Raw genomic sequence first — 22,766 nt, forward strand, 5'->3', positions numbered from 1 at the left:
GTCTTTATTTCTCTTTGGTGTCTTGGTGGTTTGGTTATTCACCGTGACCTTAGGATAATTAGCTATCAAGCTTGATTTAAATTGTTTTTGAAATATCGTTGCAATTTTGAGGGCATGTGTGCCCGCTGATAATTATAAAAATATGAAAAATACCAGTGTGATTCACAGTGGTACAAGTGGGCCAACTCTGGTTTCTAATCCTCCCCCCCCCTTCTTTGCTTTTACTTAATTTGCTCTGAGGTCTGTAGCAGATGTATGGTAATCAAGCAGAATGCCAGGCCTCATCATTTAGGCAGGTGTTGGGCGACTGTGCTCTCAAGAGGGTAGAACCAGAAAAGCCAGCATTGAATACAATTCTCTGCTTCCCTAACCCTTCCTTTTCTTTTCTTTCTCATTTGTGAGCATTAAATTCTTTGTTGAGAGGGACTTTGAAATGTTTCTGAAACATGATTCTCCTCCCTGAATCAGGTAGGGAGGACATATTGCCTTCTATGCACAAAGCAAACAATGTAATTAAATGAAATGACTTTTGCCAACTTTTGGATCTTGGACAAAGGAATTCATTCTGTAGGCAACTCTTGTTTGCTTATCATCATTAATGCTTTATCTACTATATTGTTATTTTCAATTCATTTATGTTTGTCCTTCATTCCTAAAAAGACCATGACATCAGGGAGGTGATGCCATGACAAACACATGGATTGGATTTGAGTGAGGGAGTTGCTGTACTAACTCACTAGCCTCACTTCTTCCCCCGGAGCCATCTGGATCCTATGGCCTGATATGAATCAAGATAACTGGAGATGTCCCTGGATGTGAGGCAAGCAGAGTTAAGTTACTTGCCCAAGGTCTTACAGCTAGTAAGAGTCAAGAGTCACAGGCCAGATTTGAACTCCTCTCCTGACTCTAAGGCCACTGTGTCACCTAGCTGCTCCTCAATTAATTTAGATAAACAAGAAACTGTAGCATCATAAGGAAGCAGTGATATTTGTTCTTCATTTTCGCAGAAAACCTTGATATGCCTGTGAATTGGATTTGAGTATGTGTGTGTGTGTGTGGGGGGGGGGGGGAACTGTGCTGTCACCAGTCTCACTTTCTCCTTCAGAGCCACCTGGGTACAGTGTCCAGATATGAATCAGGATGACTGGAGATTGCCCTGGATTCGAAACAATCAGAGTTAAGTGATTTTCCCAAGGTCACGCAGTTAGTAACTGTGAGGTGGGATTTTTAACTCCAGTACAAGGGAAAGAGCAGTCAGGGTTTAAAAGATCTGGGTTCAAATTCCTCCTCAGATGTTTCCTTCCTTCCTGTGAAGATCTTGAGCAAATCACTTAACTTCCCTATATCTGTTTAGTCATTTTTAAAATGAAGGGGTGGTACTAAATGGTGACTGGGGACTCTCCCAGGTCTAGGTCTATGATCTAGCGACTCTGTGGAATTATCTGATTCGTCTATCCTTCAAATAAAAACTATAAAAGTAAGATCCCTTCAGTTGCCTAGTGTGCTAGCTCAGGGAGTTCCAATTTTACAATTACAAAAGTTGATTAATATCCCAATGAAATGATGATCCCCTTGAATGACTGCACATCAAAAATAGAATCTCAGAAATGAGAGACCATTGAGTTATGGAAATTTTCAGTATGGTACATGCAAACTATGTGATATGATAGTGCTTTAGAGGCCTCCTAAAATTAATGATCTGATTGAGTTTCTGGTACATCTGCCATTTTTCATCAGCTTGTAACTTTGATAGAAGAATTCACTACTGGCAGCTACTCTGCATTTGTAATTTTAAATCTTACAAATGTTCACTTTCTATTTTTTCAAATGACCAGAAAGCATAAGCTTAAGAACCACATTGCTGGGGTGTATTCTCTGAACATCTCTAGTGGTAAAAAAGAATTAATGCATTTTTGAATCTAGGTTTTAAGGATTATAGCAATATTGTCTGCTTATGCAGTGCCCTTTGCAAAAACTCAGCCCTGCCATTAAGAGCCTTAGTGTTAAGTCTGAGCAATTTCAAGCCACAGTGTACAATTTTTTTGGGGGGGAGGGCATATGGGTTGATAACTGTGTTGACAGGTAAACATAATGCTGTCAAGTGAATCAGCATTCGTATAAGGTAATGAGATAAATATCCCAAAGCCATCATATGCACATATGTGTGTATATGCAAAATATATATATATATATAATATTTATATAAACATATACATATATGAAAAATTGAGCTACAGTTACTGTGACAGTAACCCTACTCAGCATCAATCAACAGCATTTTTCAAGCTAGGTATGTGTTAGGCAAGTTAGTACTTGGTACTTGTGAGCTAAGACCTTGTGATCTTTTGAGATGACTACAACAAGGTGATTTTTTTTGGAGGTGAAGGAGACCCTAGCTACTGAGTGGATGAGCATAAATTTTACCTAATTGATCTGAAATTTGAAGGGATATAAGTATTCTAAGGGGTGAGTTGATTGATGCTGAGCAGAGCTACTATGAACAAGTCACAGCAACTCTTAGTACTGCAAGTTTTTCATCAGTAAAATGGAAATTACTATTTTTATTTCACCTACCTCATAACATTGTCATGGGGGAATTATTTTGTAAAGTATAAAGTGCTTATGTGTGTGTGTATATATATGTGTGTGTGTGTGTGTGTGTGCGCGTGCACTGGCTTTGGAATATTTTTGTCATTACCTTACTCTATGGATTTATATACTAAGTGCTAGGGATACAAAAAGGCAATCTTTCCCCTCAAGGAGATTATAATCTAATGATATTTAAACACATGGCAATGTGTAAGTGGAGCTCAAAATAGACCTGAATAGTCAGTCTCATTTTTTTATAATCCCACTTTACCCACTGAGAGGTCATGATTATATCCAGGGCAAAGGCAATAGGGTAATGAAAGAGTTTAGAATAGGAAAAGACTTTCATTTTTTCCCCTTGTAACTTATCACACCTGAAACATGATACTCTGCATGAAGTTTAATAAATGTTGCCCAAGTGTAAAAAAAACAAACAAACAAAAAACTGACAACATATGAAATAATAGTGGGTTTTTTTCCCCATCTCATTAACTTAATTGATTATAGGAAGATTTGGAATGAGAAATGATATATTCTGAATTAAAAGATGCTTAAAAGATGGGGGACAAGTGTGACTGTATTAATGTCATTGAATTACTTTGATGATTTCCTTTTGGGGGTTTTATCAGTTTGAGTGAGTAAGACCTCAGAGGATGATGCTAAAGAAAAGACATCAGTCCAGTGAGTCCCAGGTCACTACATGTACCACCTATGTTATACTTCTTCTGAGGCAAAAGATCCTCTAAATCAGACGTTTTTCATCTTTGTTTTTTGTATGTACTTTCGGCTCTTTGACCAATCTGGTGAAAGATGTGGACACGTTCTCAGAAAAATGTTTTAAATGCATAATCTAAAATGTACAGGATTACTAAGCAACCTACAATAGTTATCAAATATATTTTTTAAAAGTTCACAAATTTCCAGATTAAGAACCACTCTATTAAAAATAGCTAATGTTCATGTAGTGCTTTATACAATTGATCCTCACAGTAATTCTTCAAGAAGGGTGCTATTATGAGGAAACTGAGTGAGTGTCTTGCTCAGGGTCACACAGCAAATAAGTCTAAGGCAGAATTTGAACTTAGGGCTCCAGAAACTAGCTGGCTCTTGATTCATTTCTAAATCTCTAAATCAAGGCTTCAAATCCACTTAATCTTAACTGGAATTTGAAAGATAACAGACACCCTTTGATAGCTGTTGAAACAACCACCCAGTGATGGTTAGAGATCATCAGAGAGCTTTGTTGCATTTACTTTTTTTTACCCCAGTCTAGGGAAATGCTGTGTAGACTTTCTGCAAAGTCAGTCAGTGAACTAATATTTAGGTCTGCTATAATGACTTTGAAAGAAAATTGTTTGCAATCAATTAATCATTGATCAATAAGCACCTACTATGTGTGAGTCACTGTTAAGCTGTAGGAGTGTGGAAAAAAGTCACCCCCCCCCAACAAAAAAGAGTCCCTATTTCAGAGACCTCTTCTTTCTGGTTTTCTAGGGATTGACCTTGCTTTGCCCTTTGGACTGGTGTTCTAAAGACCATGGTCCTCACTCAGCCTTTATAAATTTCCCCTGGGAAATGGCTTTGTTATCTGATTCAAATGATATTTTCCAATTGGATTTTTTTAGACCAGAAGTAAACGGTTTATATGTTGTCAATTTATGAAATAGCGCAGAGCAAACTGTGGTCTTTATTTGATTTCATTATAATGACAGTGAAAAGCAGAAAATTATGAAATTTGGAGCAGGTTGATTAGAGTATCACAGATTCTAAAGCATTTCTGAAGTTACACTAATTGCATGTGTGTGTGTGGGGGGGTGAACTATGAACCTGCTACAAACAGGTGCTTTCATTCTGGGGTGCCATCAATAAAGAAACTTCCTTATAAACTGCCCAGGACATAAAGAGAGTAATGACTTGGTCAGGGTTTCATGGTCAGAGTTTCTTCCTTACTACTACACTAAATTAAACTTGAATTTTTTAGGGACACTAAAAGTAATTGCTGATGAACTTAAAAAAAAATGTCAAACTTCTCCCAGAGAAGATGTCTCATTAGCAGGGTCTAATCAATACTATTTTCACTGAACTTTCTCATTAACAGCATGAGATTTGGGGTAATAACATCTGTAGTTATTTTTAGAGATTACCATTATCCATCTATGCCATACAAGTGATATGCAAATCAACAAATAAAATAGCTGTTAATGGGAAAAAAAAACCCAAAACAAAAAAAAAAAAACCCTGAAGGAACAAATATCCTAAGTATTATCTTTGCTTCTCATTCTTTGCCACTCTTTGTTGATGTTTAGACATATTTAATTTTGAAAAAAAAAATTTTTTTCAGGGGATTGACCTATTGTCATATTTGCTGATGTTTCTGGTTCTTCCCATTTAATGCCAGTTTACATGTCAATACTTTGACAGAATGTGAAAAAAAGTGCTTTAAAAATCACCTCCTCAGTTTATTTCATCTGTAATTCAGAAAGGATATCCATAGTTTTTGGAGGACAGAGTGATAACTGTGTAATATGTAATTTAAACATCACATTGAAAAATGGTCAAATAACACTTAATAGATACTTGATAATTGTTTCCTGATGAAATGGAAAAAATATAATTTCTTCTGTTTTATGCAGTTAAGCTAAATGGTAAATCCCCTTTATAATTGCCACAGAGCTGTGTATAGACAAACCTGATGGAAAAATTTCAATTTCATGACAGATCTATGCAGGACACACCCATTTACCTGCTTTATCTTTCTAGGCAAGGCTTTGTTCAGTTGTTTGGAGTCTAAAGCTCTGATCTTCTTTTGCGATTGTACATCTAAAAGACTGAAACAAAGGGATAGAAGGGGAGGGTTTCTATATATATCTTACAATTGTATGTATATATATATATATATATATATATAACATATATGCATATGTATACAATATATAAATGTACATCCATGTATACACATGTGTATATAGTGTCTATTGTATATGTTTAGCTGTTTGGTTTCTCTGACCTGTTCTAAACTTCTGTGTTTATTATATTATTTAAAGGTTTTAGTCTCATACCTTGTTTTTACATTACAAATATTCATAGGTTGCTCTCACTTCATGAGATACCTCTTGTAATAAAGTAAAACAGTTGTTGAGTACGACCTCATCTGAAGGTGCACACAACATTTTATGTCTGTAATATTCCCCAAACATATCTCTTTAAAAAGAAAACAAAAAACATTCAAACCCTTTTATCTGTCTTCCACTTCTTACCCCACTGGGAAGGAAAAAAAAAAAAAGAAATGAATTTAGACATTTAGAGATGTTCTTCTAGAATATCTCTTCTAGAGATATGCCCCTGGATCCACCATTAAATGAGGCCAGGCCATCTTGTTCTCACCACATGATGCCCATATGAGCTTTAGGGTGAAATAATTATTTGACAGTACTTTAATGTTTTATTTTTAAAATTTCATCCCTGGAGCTTCCATCTATCATCCATGTCAGTCAACAGAGTCAACAAACATTTTTAATTATTATATGCCTGTCGCTGCATTAAATACTGAGGATAATAAAGAAAGGCAAATCATGGTCCCTGCTCTCAGAGAGCTCACATTCAGTGGACAAACAATATATGAATAATTGTATTCCTACAAGAGATATGGAACTTGCAAGGAGTGTGTATGGTGACAACAATAAATCGGGTAGTATAGTTCATTGAGTGTGTGAAGGGGAATAAAATGTAAGAAGTCAGAAAAGGTTAAAAGGAGGAAGGTTGTAATGGAGTATAAAAACCAAGCAGAAAGTTTTGTATTTGATTCTGGAGTTAATAGAGAAGCACTAGAATTTAATGAGGAGAGAGGGGTGACAAAGTCAGCACTTTGGAAAAGTCATTTGACAGATGAGTTGAAGATGAATTAAAGTGGAGAGAGATGAGACCAATTAGAAGGTCAACTGTGAGGTATTGAGTAAGTGTCCAACAGTAATGACAAGGGTAGAGGAGATAAGAGGACTTATATGGGAGATATTGTTAAAGATAATAATACTTGACAAGAGATTAGATATGCATGATGAGTGCAAGTAGGGAGTCTAGGGTGATGCTGAAGTTGTGAATCTGGGCAACTGGTGGGATGATGTTGCCCTTGACTGTAATGGGAACCTTGGGAAGAAGGTAAAGCCTTGGGAGAAAGATAATGAATTTTGTTTTGGTCATGTTGAGTATGAAAAGCCTATGAAATATAGACATTCAAATGTAATAACTTAAGATGTCTAAAAGATAGTCGATGGTGTGGCATTGGAGGTCAGAAGGAAGACTAGGGCTGGATATATAGATCTAGGAATCAACTGCATAGGGATGGTAGTTGAACCCACTGAAACTAATGAGATCACTAAGTGAAATAGTATAAAGGGAATAGAGAGGAGGTCCCAGAAGAGAACTTTGAGAGACATACTTTGTTAGTGGGTGTGATCTAGTTGAAGATACAGTGCAAGAGGCTGAGAAGAAGATAGGTGGAGGACTAAGGAGAGAGCAGTGAGAGTTAGAGAGAAGAGAGAATTGAGGAAAAGAGAGTTGATCATCAGTGTCAAAGGCTGCAGAGAGGCTGAGAAAGCTAAGAAAAGCCTATTAGATTGGGTAGTTATCCTGGATATGATTTGTTTGCATAGATTTGATTTTATACTTTCTCCCCATTAGATTGTGAGCTTTGTGAGAATAGGGGCTATTTTTTGCTTTTCTTTGTGTCCCCAACACTTCGTTTAGTGCTTAGAGTGTAGGAGTCCCTGAAGACTTGTTGATTGACTAATGGACTTTGGACAGAACAGTTTTATTTGAGAGAAGCCAGATTGTGAAGTAAATAAGTGTAAAAGATGGGAAGTAGAGGTACTTTGTAAGGATGGCTATTTCACAAAGTTTGAGAGAGAGAGAGACAGAGAGAGAGAGAGAGACAGAGACAGAGACAGACAGAGACAGAGACAGAGACAGCAATACAGAGACAGAGACAGAGAGAAGATGATATAGGATAATAATAAGGATGGGCAGATCAAATATGTTTCTTATAAGATAGAGGAGATGACCAGAAGATGAGAAAGTAGGGAAGATGGAAAGTACAATATGATGGAGAATATGAGAGGAAATGGGATCAAACTTGCATACTCTCCATGTTAAGATTTTTACTTGTTTAGAGTAATGACAACCTTCTTATGTGAGATAAGGGTGAAGAAGGGGTTAATGGGGGAAGTCCTTTGAGTGAAAACAGAAGAATAGAGGAGGAGAAGGAACTCTCAGTGAACAGACTCAATTTGTCTGGTAAAAGACAAAGGTACTAGGTCTCCTTCTTAGCCTTTTTTTCTTTTAAACTTGGAAATTATCATCAAGTCTTAATTGTGATATATAACAAATTATTTGGTTCCACCATATGCATATTAAATAGTTCCTTTATATTCTCTAGTGTTATCAAAATTTCATTTGACCTTCATAAGTACATTCTTAATTATTAATGTGAATCAAGGAATGAGAGACTGAAGGTTCTGAGCTTGAGTCTGCAGATCACTTTTAGATTAAGGCAATAGCTGCAAATATTCTTCTAGGTGAAATAGTGTAAACATAATGGAATCAAGGAGAAAGTTGCAACTAAATGTGCTGAGAGACATATCAGCATCCTGAAATCAAAGCTAAATGGGAATAATATGTTTAAAAACAATTTACTTCTACATAATGCCAATATTGATGTGGACACATGAAATTCTAAAATGAATTGTAAGAGATTTGAAATACATTCTAACATAAGAGGATAAGGATAGCAACTGGGCCTATGATTTCAACTGTTGATTGAGGAAACACCTCTGCAACTTTTTGCCTAATAGAATTATCTTGATCACTGATAAAAGTTAAGTGATTTGTCCATGGTTGCACAGCTGGTCTATTCTAGAGACAGAATCTGAACCCAGGTGATCCTGTCTTTAAGCTGGATCTCTATCCAACCTTTTTTGCCTTTTTCAAAATCCTCTACAATATTAATGTAGTTGAATGTAGTCTACCTCAAAATGGAACCTAAGAAATGACTAGGAACCAAGAATGGAATCAACAGTACCACTATGAGAAACATTAATATGAACTCAGTCAAAGATCGTTGTCTGAGTCATGCAGATTTGTTTTTAGAAATGGAGAACTTTATGAGAGTGATTCAGGATCAAGTCATCACAACTGTTATTTATAGAGAGTTATGCTCAAGTTGTCTGGAACTTGTTACAACTGCAGATTATGCTATAAAACAATAGAAACTGTACAACATCAAAATTTAGATATGATCTGCTTCCTAGAAGTAGACATCAGAATTTTACTTTCTTTCATGGACTGACAGATGTTGAATACTCATATATTATAGAGCTGAAACTATTTTGGAGAATTTACCTCTAATAAACATTGCTGGAATCAGGACATTATCAGAAATCAAATTGTTGACCACAACCACTGAGACAATTTTATATTGGACCACTGGAACATTAAGAGTATTTTAAAAAGATGTTATTTTTCAGTCATGTCCATAACATGACTTCATGACTCCAGTTGGGGTTTTCATGCAAAGATACTAGACTGGTTTTCCATTTCCTTCTCTAGGTCATTGTACAGATGAGGAAACTCTATAACCAGGTTTGAACTCAGGAATATGAATTTTCCTGACTTCAGACCCAGAAGTCTATTCACTGTACCACATAGAAGCCATTAAGCCAAATAGAACAACTTCCAAGTCACATAGAATGAAAAGCTTTTGAACTACAGAGATCTAGCAGAAGAGATCAAAATGATGTGGTACAAGTACATATTGCTCTTATGGGTTCACTCACAATTGGAGTTATTCTGAGGATACTTTCTGTCAGTCTTCAGATGAGATTATATAGCTACTGCTTTTATTCATTTACACAAATCAGTCATTTTATGTACCTTTGTGATTCAATATATTAATAACTAGATCTCAGAACTACTTCTATTTGAAATCATTGAAAAATTAGGGGAAAATGAGGCAATGATAATGACAATGATATTAAAAATAATTCCTCAATATCCAGCCCATTATCACTGTCTTACTATGAGATAAGGAGAGGAGGAGATAATGATAAAGTAAAGGGATGCCCTGAGACTCCCATAATTACTATGAAGGCCTGGTAAAAACCATAAAACACTGGCCAGTTGCATTTTGGCAATACCACTGATTGTGTTTGTACCCCAGGAGGTGTAATGAAACTGGTTTCATAAATCTAAAAAGCAGATTGTGGCATAATGTTACAAATTAAAACTATTGCAATGATCAGCTTAAAATCGCCCTACTTAAAACTTTTGCAATGATCAGCCTAGAATGGAAGAATGCTTATTAAACTGTACTCCTCCATGTTCTGATGCCATGAAAAGGCATTTTCTTTATGTGTCGGCACTCTGTCATAGCAAAGTTAGAAACAGATTTCACCAGTTGCAGACTAGGATTTCCAGTTGTTTCTCCTTAATAATACCCTTCTCTATATCTAAGTCACATCACAGTTATTGCTGATCAGGACAGGGCAATCATTCAAAACAAAACAAAAACAATCCCACTTTATTTGTAATGTAAATTAGATGAATAACAGATAAAATTTAAAGAGGTATTTGAAAACCTGTACTTCCTGCAAACTTTAGAGATGACAAAATGGATGAAAACTCAGCAACAATATATCTCAGAAAGGAGACGGGCATACTTAGGCAGGAAAGTTGTAACAAAACAGATGAATTTTCAAAAGCTAGTATCTGCTTAACCATTATGGCCAAAATCCTCTCATCCTTGTGGATCTATTTGTTGCTGTATTTAGAGCAAGGATACCTTTAGAGAGCCAATAGATGATGAATTTACATCCTAATACTTTCATCTGAGTGTAGAAAGTTACTATTTTACCAACCTATGGTCCATAGTGCCCTAAATATGAAGGAATGATAGCAGAATAAGTTAAATTGATGCCATTTTTTTGAAACCATCAAAGTATATGAGGATGAAGTGATGAAAATAATTCTTTTTTAAAATTTTTAAAAATTTATTTAAGGCAATGGGGTTAAGTAACTTGCCCAAAGTCACACAGCTAGGCAATTATTAAATGTCTGAGGCCAAATGTGAACTCCGGTCCTCTTGACTCGAGGGCCAGTGCTTTATCCATTGTGCTACTTAGCTGCCCTGATGATGATAATTCTTAAAGATTCTGGATTTTTATTCAGTGTAGATTGTATAAGTGTAACTAGAGTCAACAACTCCATTCCTCATGTAAAGAGTGCTGCTGTTTATAGTATTTGGGTAAGAGAATAAAAACAGTGCTATAAGGGCAAAGGTTTTTGACACTTTCTGACAAATGTGGCCTCAGAGTACAACCCTTGATTGTTTGTTTATATTTATTTTCTCTACTTATGGATCAAGGAGCTGATCGCCTTATGAGATTTAACAGTCCAAGAGAGTGAACAATCCAAAGTACAGCATCCAACATCAAGGCTTTCCAGCATAGCTGAAATAAGTTATCAAACAGCAATATTGCATTTAGATGTGAATTTGGTGAAATTACGCTATAAAGAAAATGCATTATGCATTAAGTTTGGACCCACTCTCCCCAGAGACTAAAGTGGTAACCCAGATGTTAGGAAATGATTATTTCTGTTCTTGTTATATATTTTGTTACCTTTTAAGTTCTGAACTGTCTCTCTATCTCTCCAACCTACACTACAGAAGATCACAATTTGACATAGATTTATAAATATGTGTAAAACCATGCTATGCATACTGCTGTTTATCAGTTCCTTAGGTCCTTTATAGTTGATTTGAATATCTATAGTGCTCAGAATAACTTGGTTGTTCACAATTATCCTTTGAACAATATTACTATTTTCTCAGTTCTACTCACTTGAAAGTCACTCAATATTTTTCTAAAACCAACCAGCTCATCAGTTCTTATAGCACAGTAGTATTCCATCACAATCACAAAACACAACTTTTTAACCACCCCCTAATTGATGGACATCTCTTAAATTTCCAGTCCTTTTTCACCACAAAGAGGGCTGTGACAAATATTTTTAGAACATATGGGTTCTTTTCCTTTCTCTGATTACCTTGGGAAACAACCTAAAAGTGGGATTGATGGGTCAAAGAGTATATATAATTTTATAACTCTTTATACATAATTATAGATTGGATCATAGATTGTATCAATTCATAGTTCCATCAAGAGTGTATTAATGTCCCAATTTTTCCATATCTACAACGTTTATCATTTTTCCCCTTCTAAAATTTCAGCAATCTGACAGGCATTGAGATATCTCAAAATTGTTTTAATTTGTATTTGCCTAATTAATGATGATTTTAAATATGTTTTCCTATGACTATGGTTAGTCTTGATTGCTGCATAAAAATCTGCTTGTTCATATTCTTTGACCATTTATCAATTAAAGAATGATTTATTCTTATAAATATTATAAAGATATCTATATATTTGGGGTATGAGACCTTTATCCAAGAAAATGTCTGTAAAGTTTTCCCCAAATTTTTTGGCTTTCCTTCTAATCTTGGCTACATTGGTTTTATTTGTATAAATTCTTTTTAATAAAATGTAATAAAAATTATCCATTTTACATCTTATAATGCTTTCCAACTCTAGTTTATTTATAAATTTTTCTACCATAAGACTGATGGATAATGTATTCCATACTCCTCTGGTTTTCTTATGCTATCTCCTTTTATGTCTAGATCATATATTCATTTTGTCATGCCTTAATAAATGGTATAAGGTATTGATCCATACCCAATTTCTGCCAGATTGCTTTCCAGTTTTCTTAACATTTTCTACCAAATAGTGTATTCTTGTCCTAAAAGCTTAAATTTTTAAATTTATCAAGCATAATATTGTAATACAGTTTTTTTACTGTATATTATATCTATTCTGTTCCACTGATCCATCTTTATATTTCTTAGCCAGTACCAGATAGTTTTGAAAATTACTGCTTTTTAATATAATTTAAGATCGGGTTCTGCTAAACTTCCTTTACAGTATTTTCCCCCATTAATTTCTTTCATATGCTTGACCTTTAATTTTACTTATTTAAGGCAATTGGGTTAAGTTATTTGCCCAAGATCACACAGCTAGGCAATTATTAAGTGTTTGAAGTCAGTTTTGAACTCAGGTTCCCCTGACTCCAGGGTTGGTGCTCTAGTCACTATACCACTGAACAGCCCCATTGTTTTTTCTGAATGAGTTTTATTAGTATTTTTTCCTAACTCAATAAAATAATTTTTGGTAATTTAATTAGAATACCTTTGAATAAGTTGATTAGCTTAGGTAGAAATTGTCAATTTTATTATATAGGCTCTGTCCATTTAGAACAATTGTTATTTTTCCAGTTGTGCAAATCTGATTTTATTTGTATATAAATGTTTTATAATTATGCTCATGTAGTTTCTGGGTTTATCTTGGCAGTATATTCCTGGGTACTTTATACAGACTACAGTTATTTAATTTAATATTTTTTGGTTTCTTGCAAGGCAATGGGGTTAAGTAACTTGCCCAAGGTCATGCAGTTAAGTAAGTATTAAGTGTCTAAGGCTGTATTTGAATTCAGGTACTCCTGACTCCAGGGCCAGTGCTCTATCCATATCAACCTAGCTGCCCCGAGTCAACCATTATTTTAAATGAGGTATCTCTAAGCATTTCTTCTTGTGGGATTTTGTTGGTGATATATAAATATGATGTTTATTTCTGTGAATTTATTTTATATCCTGTTGCTTTGATAAAATTATTGTTTTCAGTAAATTTTAAAATTAAATCTCTAAGGTTTTTCAAATATATCATCATATTGTCTGCAAAAAGATAGTTTTGTTATCGCCTTGATCATTCTTATTCCTTCAATGTATTTTTCTTCTCATGTTGTTATTGTTATTATTTCTAAATAATATTGAATAATATAGTGAAAATGGACTTCCTTGTTTCACTCCTGATCTTATTGGGAAGGCTTCTTGCTTATCCCTATTATAAATAATGCTTGAGGCGGCAACATGGCACAGCGGATAGAGCACCAGCCCTGGAGTCAGGAGTACCTGAGTACAAATCCGGCCTCAGACACTTAATAATTAGCTAGCAAGTCACTTAACTGCATTGCCTAGCAAAAAAAAAATGCTTACTGATGTCTTGTTCTATTTTCAAAGTAAATATCAAAAGGCAATTGATATTAATTTGGTTAAATTAATTAATAATGTAATGACTTGTGGATCATAGTCAGGAGATTATAATAGAATGAGGATTTGAGCTGATAACATTAGAGAAAGATACTCTGACTTCTCACGGGTATCCCCTAGTACCTAAAAGGGTGATATAGCCTTCCTAGAATGAACCCAGAGTATTTGCTACATAGGGAAACCAAGAAATTGTGTGACATCACATAAGAGCTACAGGAATTTAACACTTAATGAATACTTAGCAAGTCATGACCTGGTAGTTAGAACCAGAAGCTTGTTCATTTCATTTGCTAATTTAATAACTGAATAAACATTATATATAAAATAATAATAGATTTGTGATTCAGGACAATTTCTGTCTGAATTCTATCAATTGAGAGGAGAACAGGATGAATCTAAATTGTGATAATCACTGTCATGTACATTTGCAGGTTTTTTACATAGCTTTAAAAGGTTTTACCTACATTGAATGATATGAACATTATGAAAACTCTAAAACAGTTTCACTAGTATTATCTCCATTTTATAATGAGAAACTTGAGACTTAAATAATTTGCTCATAGTCACATAGCTAATAAGTGGAAAATCAAGGATTTTGAACACAGTTCTTTCAAAGATTATGTCCAACCCACGATCCTCTTTGTCACATATTAAATTGTTCTATTTGTTTCCGTTTCTTCATACTTATTCTCTGTCTTGGAAAGTTTAGAATTCTGACTGATATTAATCTCTCTTTATGTATCTCTGTCTTTGTCTTTCTCCCTGTCTTTCTTCCCTTTTTCTTTCTATATATTGTGAGACAGTTACATCACAAATCTCTATAACTGGGAGTCTCATTTTGTTTTCCAAATTACATTCTCTGTCTCTGTCTCTCTCTCTCTCTCCTTTTCTTTTTCATACCCTTTTACCTCTCTTTGCTATTTTGGCACTCAGAATTACTTTAAAATTATCTCTTTTCTCTTGCTTTTCCCTCTTTGAATGATGCTTGTCAGACAGATCAATGCCAGATGGGGGCCTCTAATGCTTTGTATAAATTAATTAGGTATGCTTTCACATTTTCTTTGTTTTTCCCCAAATTGGGATTTTCAGAAGTTAGATTTCTTCAAAATTCTTTACCATTGATCAAGTAGTATTTACTCCAAACGTAATTAGTCTCTTATTCCTCAGTAGTATTTTTAATAATATAGTATTCATATTCTCTATTAGAGGAAGTAAAAACTCACCATGTGTAAGAAATGAACATTGTGCACACTTTAATTCTGTTTTTCTTTCCCTAGTAGGGAAAGAGTCTGTGTCAGCTGTGTGGCCATTCCTCTGAGGCTTGATTTTTAATCCTCAGAGAGGCTAGATAGACAAAATGTCATCCCTTCACCAACTAAGGAAAGAAGCTGTGAAATAGATCTTCATTGCTTACAAGCCTCAGGTTGCTTAGCATTGACTAAGCAAAACACCATGATGTGCTTAAAGTACTCCTCTGTTGAAATAAATTTTTGTAAAAGTCCAAAAGATATTTAAGTGTCCTGAAAAAGCATTACAAGGTAAAATAAACTTCATCTTTAATTGAATCTGTCATTGACAAAAATAGCTTTGTTCAAAGAGATATGTGTGTGTGTATATATCTAGCTCTCTGTCTCTATCTCTATCTCTATCTCTAGGTTTATGCTTTCTAAACAACATAATTGATGCACCACAGTTGATAAATTTTGGATCTGGATTATTTCTATTACAAACTTATGACCTGTCATTAAACTAATTCTAAAATGTCTGATAATTAGATAGAACATTATGAAGCAGATTTAAAATTTGTTTTTCAACTTTGTATTTGGGATTTTTGTTCCAATTAAACAAAAAAAGTGGTTGCCAGTCAAGTGTCTAGACCTGTGTTAGATTAGGTTAGTAAAGTTTGCCATAGGAGTCAAAACAATATGTCACAATTCTCAGGAGAAAGCATGGATCACAATTGACTCAGATGGTAAGACAGCATTTACCAGCATAGCACATGGCCTTAACCCCAGTAACTTTTCCAAATGGGATTTTAGAAATTCAGATCAACATTCTCTTTTTTTTGTTTGTTTTTTAGAAATTTTATTTAAGGGGCACTGGGATTAAGTGACTTGCCCAAGGTCACACAGCTAGGCAATTATTAAGTGTCTGAGTTTGGATTTGAATTCAGGTCCTCTTGACTCCATGGCTGTTGCTCTATTCACTGCATCACCTAGCTGCCCCCAGATCAACATTCTTCAAAGGGGTTTGAGATTTTAAAAAATAGAAATGTAGCTCCACTCAACTTAAACTAACTACAAAATTTATTATTAATGTATAAATCATTAGCAGAACACTCCCTTAGCAAACAAAGAAAATAAGGAGATACATTTCTTCCTCATTACCATCCATGGATCTCAGGGTCTGTTTGTGGCAAGCAGAATTCAGTTCAGCCAATTGGTCCATCCAGATTTAGAGCTGTTCCAAATGACCTAAGGCTGTTAGTGGCTGAGAAGCTCTGTAATAAAATAATTAATGGGACCTATGACCTTTCATGAATGGATTGAGGCCCCAGAACATTTAAATACACCACTTATGATTTGCTTCCTTAAAGGTTAACTCAAGTGTTGGTAGAATTCATTTGGTGTTAGGGATTATCCTCATGAATACTAGCTGTTTCAGTATGAGAGTGCTCCCTCATCTCCAAGGGGCCCAATTTAACTAGTTTGTATCATCTTTTCTGGGAAAAGAATTTGTGTCCATATTTTTACTGGGGGCATTTGTTTGTCAATCACCCAGTCAACATTTTTAAAGTGTCTACAATGTCTTAAGTGATGGAGATATAACAAGAGGCAAAAAATTCAATCCTTGCCTTCAGTGAATTTACAATCTAAGCAACTGGGTGGTGAACTGGAGAAAGCAATCAGAAAGAGAAGTCAGGAAGATCTGAGTTCAAAGATCACCTTAGATACACCCTAACTATGTGATATAACCTCTGCTTCAGTTTCTTCACAATAAAATAGAAAAAAAAATAATACTAGTAGTACTGCTCTCCCAAGGTTGTTGTGAGAATAAAATGAATAAAACCTTAAAGCACTATGCAAATGCAAACTTTTATTACAAATTATTGCCACTCACTATCCTCTTTTTCCTCTATCTTGGACTAACACCATTTTAGCCCTTTCTAAATTCCTTCCTTCTCCCAAAGATTCCAGCTAGCTTGTCTCAGGCCCCCACCTAGGAGTTATTTATACTATCTCTCCTTCCAGAGATATGCCCTTTGGCACCTTCAATCCATTATCATCACTCTTCTCACTCAAATTGGCTGCTTTCCTAGACTTGGGGAAGTAAAAGCAAATCTGTAGATATGCAAACCACAGAATCAAGACTTGGTTAATGAAATCACTGCCCTGCTTGCCCTTGCCTGTTACTGAATTCTCTTCCAGTCAGGAAGCAAAGAAAGCTTCAGTCTATGCTGTCAAACTCAGATTTCTACACTGCTATTTCCTTCCTTCCTTCTCAACATTTTCTCATTTTCTCTTTGATCATACTATAGTGGAATGGTGCTTGGTTGTAAACTTTCCCTAGTTTTTGTGGGCAAAGTTTATTTGAATTGATTTTTTTCCTTTTTTCTTCTTTTTTAAGTGTTGGGAAATATTTAAGAAAAGGAACAAAAGACAAACAAACAAACAAACAAAAAACTCAACAGGCTTTATTCATCATGGAAGAAGCATGAGCTTTCATGCACTCAGTTTCATGCTTCTAGAAATTTTTCACTCCTTCTGACAGGTGTCAGATATATACTATGAGCTCATTTAAACTGAACTGTCTAGGGAAAACTAAATTTGTTCAAGAGAATAGCAATTTGGATGACAAGTGCCAGGATACAACAGATGGGATGACTGGAAAAACTCTTATCAGAGTTGCAGTTCATGTTCCATGTGCCCTTTCTTTGTATTTGTGATGTTGTTTGTGGCCCACTCAAAGGGGGAAATAAGTGGTTACCTATGTTTGCCATCTCTGTCCAAAACAATAGTTTTCATCTCTTATTGCCATCCCCAGGCCCCTTATGCTCAGTTAAAAACAAAACAAACAAATGGAAAAAAAACAGTTCTAGGTTGTAAAAACATTCAACTTTTTCAACAACCTTTAGCCTTGCTTCAGGCCTGATATTTCTTTCAGAGAGGACATGGACAGACATAATCTTATATCTTCTTCCTAGAACCCAGATGTCCATCAGACATCTTTACTAATTTTGCCTCGCACAGGAAGGGCTACTGTATGCTTAAATGTCATAGGAAGATTAAATGTTTGATTTCCATCTTGAAATTTAAGGTTAGGCCATTGTGAATGGCTATAATCTAGGGACTATTATCTACTTAACTTGTCTAGGTAACAGTAAGGGAGAGATTACCTTCTTTGACCACAAACAGAAGGAGATAAAGAGAAAAAAAACCCAAACACTTCTCAGCACTGGTTATTCATATGACATTTTCTATTTGTTTATTTTTTCAGACAAGCTTTTTTTTAAACCTGGAATTCAACTGCTGCTGGTCACTGCACAGACCTACTGCAAGAGCAAAACAAGTTGGTGATTTAGAGAAGCCAACAGGGCAGATGTTTATAATGCTGTACATTGATTTTTTTTATGTCAATATTTGCTCACTTGAGAAGGTTTATTTTTACCCACTTGGTACACTTTGGTCCTGAACATGCAAGCTTTTAAAGGTTCTGGAATGTTGATAATTTTGTGATGAAACATCCTACTAGCAGAGTCTTTCTTATTGGCCTGAAGAAATAAAAGACCAGCTTGTGCAGGCATTTCCCATATTGCTTCAGTGTTTATTCAATGACTCCTCTAATCTGGCAATATGAATCCTACAAGTCAATGTCAAAACAACTCAAGTAATAATGGTAGGTATAATCAGAAATATTGTTTAAAGGTTTGTAAAATTTCTATATTCATCATTTAAAATGAATGTCACAAGAGTCCAGGAAAGATGATGTTTAGATTATCCCTAGAAATTCTCCACTCCTGCAGAGGTCAGTCTTCATAAAATTTTAGTCTTGGTGTTGGTAGGCTTGTAAAAGGCCATCTGGTCCAACCTCTTCCTAACCAAGACTTCCCACACTGCCAGGTGCTCAATCTGCTGTTGCATAGAGACCTCCAAAGAGGCAGAAGCACTACCTTCTGAGCTGCCTTGTTCTACTTTCATATTGCAGGTTTAGAGTTGGAGGTGATCTTAGAAACCCCTCTTCATTCAACCCCCCTCATTTTTACAAATGAAGAAATTGAGACCTAGAATACTTTAGTGATGTGCTAGCTAGATTGTGGCAGAATCTGGGTTTGAATCTTCTGATGTCAAACCCAGTGCTTTCCCCCACCTCTTTATTGTATGATGCTGTGACAACCTGAATCATCTAATTCTACAGCAAATATTCTTAACCTGGGGTCCATTGATCCCTAAAGAATCTATGAATAGATTTTAGGGGGTTCTTGAACTTGAATAAAAAAATAGAGCTTTATTTTCACTAAAGTATAACTGAAATTTAATTTTCTTCAATTATGAATTTGAAAAATCCCACCATTCTAAGAAGGGATCATAGGCTTTATCAGATAATCTATGGTACAAAATAGGTTAAGGACTCTTGGACTAGAGTGAGTCTCTAAGTCCCCAAATAAGTTAAAAAGGCATATGAAATAAGTGAGCCTATAAAAATCAATGTCATAAAGATTTCTGCTTTATTCTTGATACAGTAACTCACAACCCTTTTGGCTTTTTGCATAGTAAAAGCTGGTTGATTTATATAATTCTAACGAGCTTGGTTATATGAATTTCCAACCCACAGATTTAGAAGCAACAAACTAGGCAGAGCAGGATATGGTACAAAAGGGGAGGCTATTAAAAGAAGGCCAATTGAAATGGATATGACAGCTTCCGAGTGATGACGGAGATGGGAAAATGCAAAAGTTGATACAGACCTATACGGAGACTGATTGAATCCTAGCCACAACCACTGTTGCCTAATACTTCAGTGGTCCTTCACCTGGAGACCATGAATTTACTTTTTAAAAATCATTTTGATAACCATATTTCAATATCATTGACTTCATTTGTAATACTATGAATTTTATTTTGTGCATTGAAACATCATTATTCTGCAAAAGGGTACAATGGACTTCATTCAGTTGCCAAACTGTCAAAAAGAACCATGACTACAAAAAGGTTAAGAATCTATGGCTTTGATGCCAGTAGTCAAAGTCACATAGAAGCAAAAGTGTTCTGTCTAGTGCCACAGTTCTGCCTGCTTTAGCCACCTCTGTGATTTTGACAATGTATCTTCCATTTTGTACTAATAAAAGGTAGATTTTATGTTTAAAGCCATTTTTTCTATGAAAACCTCTCTGGTACCTCAAGATATTATATTTTATCCTTTTTCAAATTTCCTTGTACATATGTATCTTCATATAGGTCACACCCTTAGTAGAATGTAAGTGTCATAAAGGCAAGAACTATCTTATATTTATCTTTGTAGATCCATGCTTCATCCAGAGTAGATACAGAGTACCTAAATACAAGTCAATTGAATTATTGAATATTATCTCTTATCATTTGTTCATGTTTTCCTTGCTCAAAATCAAATCTCCCCTTCCTTTCCTTACTAAATATTGAGCTATCAAATTTTACCTTTGTTTCGGCCTTCCCTAACCATGATTGACTTTATTGATCTCCTTGTACTATGAGTTCAGGGATATGATAGTAAGTGTTTCATGATGGACCCTTTAAAAAAAAACAGCTTATATACAGGATGTGAGTTGTTTACACCAAAACTTGTGAGTTGACTACAGCATACCACTGATTTAGAACCTATCTGAAATTTACAGCCTGGTCTATTTATTATGCATTTTCTCTAATTGTTTTCTATATGTTAGTCTTATCTTTCCAGGTAGGTCATAAACTCCATGAGAGCAGCTACCATGCATTATTTATGAGGTAGTATAATATATAGTATATGTAACTATATGCTGGAATCAGGGGATATCTGCTTCTAAAAATTACATGCTGCATAGCTAAAGATGAGTTGTGTTGATATCTGTGTCCAAGTCTATAAGATGGGAATACTGGTGATTGTATTTCAGTCAGTAAGTCAATGTTTATTAAGTGTCGAGCCAAGTGTTATGGCAAGTATTGGGATATAAAATATTAGAGATGTGAGGGACACAAAGAAAGATAAGAACATGGTTTGTATGCTCAAGAAAATACATTATGGAAATAATCATATGCATATTAGATGTCTACCCTGTAAATGGAAGGAAATGTTTCATATGGGAGGCTAAAGGGGTAAGGATCAAAGAACAGGGAAAAACCTCTTTCAAAAGATCAGATATAAACTGAGACCAGAAGGAAGCCAAGGAAACCAGGAACCGAGATGAGAAAGACCACTTTCAGGCATGGGGTCAGCTAGTAAAAAAGCAAGGAGTCAGAAGATGATAGGTTGTTTGTGAGGAGCAGTATATGGACCAGTGTTACTGGATTGTAGATTATCATGGAGGGTACATATGAAGCTCTTACATACCTGATCATGGAGGGATTAAGGTCTTTGAAAAGTAGGAAGGGTTCTGATTGAAGAGGTCATTAAATGTTAAATAGAGTTTCTTATATTTGATTCTGGAGGTAATAGCAAGTCACTAGAATTTACTAAATAGGAAGAATTTTGGCAAGATTGATATTGTTATATCAAATGAGATGTTTGATAAAATGCATGTATGTAATTTAAGTAAAAATGCTATATAAATGTTAGTTGTTATAATGACTTTCTGCAGTAAGCACATAGTTGGTGCTTAATTAACTAATCAGATCTAGAAGTCATCTGCTACATGGAAAAAACCAGCTGCCAAAACCTTTTTTGCCTTTTTAGGTGTTCATATGCAAAGAGATGGGGGAACTGGTTAAATTCCACCCAGTCTAGCAATGTTTAAACCACCCACCAGTCACTGCCTGGGCAGGCCCATAATTTTGCTGTTTCCCTGGGAACCTGGCTGTTAATAGGCATGGACAGCCCACCTGTGTGTTCATGTAGCCACACACAACCCTTCTATAAATTTATCAGCAAACAGTGATTCAGTATCACTGGTGGGGAAGATTAGAACTGCTGCAAGGGGGAATAAACTGGGCCATTGAACTCAGGATGGCAGAAGGGACTACCCAAAGGGATCTAATGAATGACTGCCTGCTTATCAAAAGCAAAAAAAAAAAAAAAAAAGCAAACCCAACAAAAAAACTACAAAATAACCAAAACCAGATTTTCACCTTTGCTTAAAGAAGATATTAAAACTTTTCTTATGAAGTCTGGTTTAAACAGACAAATTTCCAAGGAGCTTAGCTTGCCCTCAAGCCTTCCTACTTTATCTCAAGATAAGAACAAACAATCAAAAAGAAGCAATTTGCTGGGTTGTTGGTCAGCTACTGAAATGATAAATGAAAAATGATCCCTAACCAAAGTTGGTTTAGAGTGCTCTGGTAGCCCATCAGTTTCCATCAGCGGTTAGAGAACTAAGCACTTCAGCCAGAATAGCTGTGTGGTCAAGTCAATTAATAAATATTTATGGCACATCTGCCAGGTTCAGACTACTGTAGAAGTATTACTTAAAAAACTTTTCCAGTTCACAACTTGCCCTTTCTCTCACTCCCAACCCTACTCTATCCTCCCTTATCCACCCCACCTCCACCCACATATTGGTAAATCACCAAAATTTTGAAGAAAGAGGGGAGCAAGACAAGAGGGAGATGATTGAACAGAAGAGTCAAAGTATTAATGTGATCATTACTACAATATCTCTATAGGATAAAATTGCTTTTAATGGCTTGTACAGTTCTGGGTAAATAGAATGCACACAGTACATATTTATTGATCCCAGCTTCTACCATATTAGTTATAACATGTTTGCAGCTAAGATTCAGAGCAGAAAGTGTTGGACTTG

The 22,766-nt window shown here is 35.2% G+C and overlaps 1 protein-coding gene and 1 long non-coding RNA gene across 2 annotated transcripts in view; one reads left to right on the plus strand and one right to left on the minus strand.

The window, feature by feature from the left end:
* The window catches only part of CPQ (carboxypeptidase Q), a 634,822-nt gene that overhangs the window by 191,045 nt on the left and 421,011 nt on the right, over positions 1–22,766 (plus strand). The gene's annotated exons all lie outside the window — the stretch shown is intronic.
* Positions 1–22,766, minus strand: part of LOC141497668 (uncharacterized) — a 46,487-nt gene that overhangs the window by 8,172 nt on the left and 15,549 nt on the right. Inside the window, exon 3 of the long non-coding RNA XR_012471398.1 lies at positions 5,333–5,417. This is a non-coding gene — a long non-coding RNA (uncharacterized LOC141497668). The remainder of the gene's footprint in view (positions 1–5,332; positions 5,418–22,766) is intronic.

Source organism: Macrotis lagotis, chromosome X, assembly GCF_037893015.1.
Source record: "Macrotis lagotis isolate mMagLag1 chromosome X, bilby.v1.9.chrom.fasta, whole genome shotgun sequence".
NCBI classification, from domain to species: Eukaryota; Metazoa; Chordata; class Mammalia; order Peramelemorphia; family Peramelidae; genus Macrotis; species Macrotis lagotis.